Source organism: Macrobrachium rosenbergii, chromosome 10, assembly GCF_040412425.1.
Source record: "Macrobrachium rosenbergii isolate ZJJX-2024 chromosome 10, ASM4041242v1, whole genome shotgun sequence".
In the NCBI taxonomy this organism is placed as follows: Eukaryota; Metazoa; Arthropoda; class Malacostraca; order Decapoda; family Palaemonidae; genus Macrobrachium; species Macrobrachium rosenbergii.
The window spans coordinates 17,637,553-17,644,248 of record NC_089750.1 but is presented as its reverse complement, the minus strand read 5'-3'; positions in this window follow the sequence as shown (position 1 = coordinate 17,644,248).

Below are 6,696 nucleotides of genomic sequence, written 5' to 3'. Positions count from 1 at the left end.
GTCATCTATCTTATGAATATTTAAATCGAAAATTTGATATAATACTCAGCCAGCTTGTACTTTTGGAACTCATAGCCATTTTGTGAATTTTTTATCGCTTCTTCGTGTCATTTTATTTACAAACATTAAGCTACAAATGCCGTTTAATATACAATTCGCGCTACTCCGGCTGTCAATGGGAATGGGTTGAAGCTGACCCTAAGTACAAATCCCCGCACTTGACAAGTATATGTAGGGCAGAATCTGCATTAACTTATACTTCTCTTGACAGCCTAATGGTTAGCAGCGTCGACTGGAATTCGTTGGAGGGTACCGTTGGGTGTTCGAGTCACTTAAGTACCAATCCATTTATAATTCCCCTTCGGGGATATTCCCGAAGTAGAGCGAATTTGATACGAAACATTTGTAGCTTAATGTCTGTATAAAAAAATGTCACGGTGATGTGATAAAATTATATATATATATATATATATATATATATATATATATATATATATATATATATATATATATATATATATATATATACATACATATATATATATATATATATATACATATATATATATATATATATATATATATATATATATATATATAAATACATACATATATATATATATATATATATATATATATATATATATATATATATATATATATATATATATATATATATATATATATATACACACACTAGCTGACCAACCTGGTACTTCCTGGGAAAACTGAATGACAAACCGATAAACTCTCTCTCTCACTCTCCCTCTTCCTCTTCCCTAACACCCCCCATCTCTCCTCTCTCTCTCTCTCTCTCTCTCTCTCTCTCTCTCTCTCTCTCTCCTGTTAAGATAGTTGCTTCAATTACAATTCCCAGCATTTTTGACATTTTTTATTTCATCCCTTCTCACCCCCATTCCATTCGATGTTGAACTTGGACTTAAAGGGCATCGGAAGTGTCACTATTCATCTCAGTGACCTCGAAAACTATGGATTAGACACTAATATCTGTGGTTTTTGGTTATTTTTACATGTTACCCCCTTCCCACCCCCACCCCCTTTGGTGCCAGTGATGTCTTACCCCACCCCCCAGTATTCTTTTCCAGATAGTAAGTCATATGTATACCGAAATGAGGTATGATAAACCCGTAGAGTTTATTTAGTTACTAAGTCTACAGGCTGGAACATGCATCACACACACACATACATACATAAAACCATATAAATCGTTAAACTCGACTTCCCTTAAATATCAAAACGGGAAATGTACTATGGCTTTAGATATGCATTGTTTTTGTGAAATAGGAAGGATGATTTCCCACGGAAAGTTAGTCTTCTCTTTTCCTGAGAGCCAAATTGCATATTGCTTTATTTATTTTGCCTTTTAATACCTAGTGTATAACGAGGATTTTTTTGTGGTTAAAACACAATCTTGATCATTTGTTTTACAGGAGTGACTTTAAGAGAAAGAGAGAAATTACTGTACTATTATGTTACGGATCATCAGGCACTTTGGTGGACTGCTAAATTAAAGTAATCATTATTGTTGAAAAGGTTCAATGTCTACACTTTTTCCTGTAAAATCCCTTGATCTGCTGTAGGTTAACGTTCCGACAGTGAGTCAATATGCATTTTCCAGTTCTTGCATGGGGAGTCAATTTGCTCTTTCATGCCAAGAATGGTACTGTGGCTTCGACTTATTCGGAAATAGATCAATTACCCCAACCCCCGCCCCCTTTCACCCGTTTTTCTTCACAAGGGCACACATGAATTAACGAGAAACTACTATCCCTGCATTGTATAATGAAGGTGAGGCCGAAGTATTTGATCATTTCACCCCACCCCAGAGTTTCTTATACTTTTTTTTAATATTTGAAATGTGAATATTCTTGTTTGGCTTAATTCATAAGCCTAGGTTTATATTATATACAGTATAACATAATTCCTCAGAGCTAATACAAGAGTTGGTTGATGTACATTGGAAGATAATTTACACGGACAATACATGTTTAAGAGTCCAAACGACCGTCATTTCAGGCAAAGAAAATAATGTGGTTTTGATTCAAGATTCTAAAAGCACTAACGAGTAAAGCCGGGGAAGTTTTGAGTTTGAATGATGGCAAGTACGTTGCCGAATGATTAAATTTAGTCTCTTGATACGTAGGTAAAAAAAAATTCTTTATTATATTCTGGGATATAAAACATCACTTCATTTTATACAACCTAAGGCCAAAGTTTTCAGCGCCCCTGAATTACTATAGGATTATTTGAAATGCTAATTTTCATACATATAATATTTAGTCTGGGTAAGAGCTGACTACCGCCGCCAAAATCGAACGTTAGATTTTCAATTAAAAGTGACCTTTGAAATATGAAAGCAATAGTTAACACTTCCTCAAATACCAGAATATTACTCAGGAAGGCTTCAAAGCTAGTCTTCGAAAATTCCCCCGAACTCGGTTCATAAGGGGGAAAAATCAATCCCAAACACCATGATGATGCGAAGCATACATGAATGCTTTTCGGATTTCGTCGAGGAAATTGTATTTGCTCTGATGCAAGACCAACCGAACCTTTCTGGTAGTTCAGCTTCGGATTCTATTAGGCGATTATTTACTCTGGCAACATGAAAGGTTCTGTCTTCTAACAGTCGTCGCTCTCTAATCCCCAGTTAGTTAACTACGTCTGCGAGGTAGCACCGGCGGTAACTGATCTGGAAATGTAATTGAATTGATAGCTTGGCCCTGTATACTGCATGGTCGGATGAATTCTACTTAACGGAAGGGATGAAGTAGTAAATTTCGATCATATTTATGAAAGTGGGAACGCTTATAAGTTGGAAAATGGATGCAATTACCAAAATGATGTTTAAAACGAAAGAAAACGGTACAACAATTGATAGTAATAAATGAAATTTCATGGAATGTTTTAGTCGTGAAAATAAGCAATAATATATTGTCTAAAAATATAAATATAAAGAAATCGCTAGGAAACATGTCATGGAAACAAAGTTAGCAGCAGCACGTTCTAAAAAATCCACAAGTGCGGAAGTACGCCAACTCCAAGTGCTTGAAACAGCGCATTCGAAAACTCAGTAAACACTGGAACAAGACACTTAAGATAAGCACTGAGCAAAGTTTCAAGATTCGTTTTCGACGTATCTTAAACCACGAAAACATACAGAGGATTACCACTAAACCTTGGCAAACCGCTAAATATTATTCTTATCCCGAGAACAGGAATTCAGATAAGGAGGGACACAAGTAAAGATGTTTTTCAAATAACTTTGAAAGGTATTAATACAGTGAAAATCAATATTTCATTGAAAGTTTATGTCTAATCACCATGAACTACGTAATCCTTTGATTGATTATTTTATGATTTTCTTGTTTATTAAGGAATTCCTAGTTTTATAACTAACTTCCTCTGATAGACAATTCTGTTGCATTAACTTTCGTTATATTCAGGCTTGGGTTAAAACCCGCATTAAGTTGTCTATAATTTCGGCTTCTTCTCTGAAACCAAACAGATGGTTCAGCTTTTGCGATTCTCTCACGTCATAGCCTACCGTAATCTTAATTTGATAGCACACAATTTTTCTTGATAGATCTTTATTTGTGCAACTGTGAAACTATGGTAATGAACACCATGTTCAAACTTGAATGTCGTCTAGACCAGGGTAGAGAGAAGCTACCCTGGTCTAGAAGGCATGCATAATGAAGGTAGCCTATTCAAACTTATGACCAGTACGTAGCATTCCTTAGGTCGGGACTTGCTTTGACTTGTTGATCGAGTCTCTGTTATGCTGCTGTAATTCCATTTTTGTGTATTTGTATTTACGCGCAGATACCCATATCAATCAACCACCTCCATTCTTTCGCAGTCCAAACTAACAATCATTATAACTTCTCCCAAGATTCGTTTAATACTTATAATCTTCATTTTACAAGCTTTAAATTTCTATTGCTGGTTCTTATCAACACCTAGCTAGCTCGAATTGCTTCAGTTGATATATATAAGAAAAAAACGAGAAGCGTTTGTGTAGCTTGTTTGTTTGGTTGGCTGGATTTAAATTTGCTATACGACTAGAACAGTAACTGACTCATGTAAAGGCGTCAAGCGCCTCTTCATTTCTGCATTGATCACGTCATGTATATTACTTGTTATTATCTCATATTTTTATATCTCTCTCCATACGTATTATTGTCCGGCCTTTCCACCGATATATGTAACCACTTTTGTATGTTTATTGTAACACAAATTATTCTCATTTATATGTCATCTAACAAACACAAATTCTTGCCCAAATGCGTGACATGGGATCCACAGGTCGGTGACCACCTTTCCGTCCGCATTTCTCAATGTATACCTGGCTTCCGAAAAATAAATCAGTTAAACCCAGACCTGTCGTCTTGATTCTCACACCCATCATAACTGGAAGTGTAAAGACACGTTTTCCTAGCTACTTTAATTAACAAATACATATTTGTTAAGACGTACATATTATTGCTATATGTACGTCTATTTCTTGCCTAGATAAACTTGTTGCCATGGTCCATTAATATTAATCAATTTATCAGTCAGAACTGTAGTTACAGAAAGGTCCTACACGGATCACAGTAATGTATGCGTGCGTCAAGCAAATCGATGCTGTTATCGTCCAAAATCGTTGACGGAAAATTCTTTAAGTTAATTAAGAACTGCTAGTTTTGTTTCCAAAAATGCTGCATAGGGCATCAAGCGATACGATTGCATGACCACGGAATCGAATTACCTAAATGATTGATGGGATCATCCTTTAACTAACACGATGACGTTAGGAAACAAATATAAAAAAGGCCTATAAAAGAACCGGATATGAGAAAAGTTCTCGTCTAGAACTTTGAAAGAGGCAGATATCCGAAATCCATTTGGAGATTCTTTTATGCTTTTATATGGGTCTGCTGTATCCTTTTTGATATCCTGAACGGCCGATATGGATTGAAGGAATGTCCCATGTCTGCGATAAGTCTAAGTCATATTTATATCTCATTAAATGACTCAGTGATATTATTTCATGTTGATCGTGTTATAAAAATACACAACAGCAATAATAAATTGACTGTTACGCTCCTAAATTAGGCATTCCTCGCTGCCATTTTGACAAATCTGAGGCAATATTTGAAATATCGGTGAGACAGAAGTTCTTCTACCTCATGCTAAGATTTATTACACCGGTCAACAGTTCTAGAGTTTTAGATAAATCGGAGCTCGACTTTTTATAATGAACGAGTTCTGGAAAATTTAGGATTCTTGTTTTATATTTTTTTATCTTCTAGAAAATAACAGGGAAGATGAAGACTTGCTAAAATATTTTATTATACTTAAATGGCTTACCAGTAATATGTGGTAGAGAGAGAGAGAGAGAGAGAGAGAGAGAGAGAGAGAGAGAGAGAGAGAGAGAGAGAGAGAGAGAGACAGACAGAGAGACAGAGAGAGAAGAGAAGGAAATTTATAGAATGAAATAATAGATCATTATACTCAAACTAATAGTTTCGATAAAAAGAAATTAGTATTAACGAATAAGGAGTATGTAATGTAATTAGGTTATGTCTCTATTCACTGATTCGATTCCCTACTTGTATTTAACTGTCTTAGAGGAACCATTTATCTCGTAATATAAAAAATATTTTAGTATTATAATTCCCAAATTTATCAGTAAAGTAACAGATAATTATAAATAACATTCATATCCGAAAGACAGAGAGGATGACCTAGTGTTATATTTCATGAATCACAGTCTATTAAATGGCTTGGGAAGCTCTCGTGTAAAATGCAAATAAAATTAGTCTAACCCCTCCACCACCCCTGAAAAAATAACGTTATTAGTGATAGAAGTGATTGCAGACATCCAGAATTCCGTCCAAAATCTTCTGTGTCTGATATGACGTTAATCCACCTTTAAAAACTACAATAAAACTTCTGTAGAAGAAAGAAATGGTCGTTGAAGAGAGGAAATGCTTGAAAAAGAGAAAACTAATGTTTCCCATTACTTGAGATATCAATATATCTTTCTCGGTTTTTGCCCCATTCCTTGGAACAAAGATGATACACATAATTTTCAACCATCACAAATACATCATCTCATAATGGACAATATAAATAATTTTTTATCTTCCTGAAAAGAACTGTAATTTCTCTGAAGAGGTAATTTCTTTGTAGGGTTTACCACTCTTTTGATTCATTTCTAAGGTTAGATGACAAACGACATTCTGCTACAGCACTGACAACCTTGTTTTAGCAGATTGACTTTTTTTCTCTACTTATTTATTAATTAATAAATTTTTCTGGTTTTTTAACAAACACATTCAATTTATGCACACACTGACGAAGACAATATAAGCATGAAAATAATAATACTCCTGGCCTGTCTAACCATTTATGATAGCTATTGTCTTTGTCTATACTAAATTTCTCTGAAACAAATCTGTAATTTTTTTTATATTCGTGATCATTCATTGTTGTGCACTAAAAATTTTATTTATATTTTCGCAATCTTTATCAGGGATTTTTTTTTTATTTTGAAGTAAGAATCATTCTTTTTTCCGTTGCATATTTTTTTTTTTATTTCTTATTTTGTTTTGCATGTTTCAACTAAACCATTTTACAAAAACTTTGACTATTTGAAATATTCTTTTGGTATGTCATGGAAGTCAC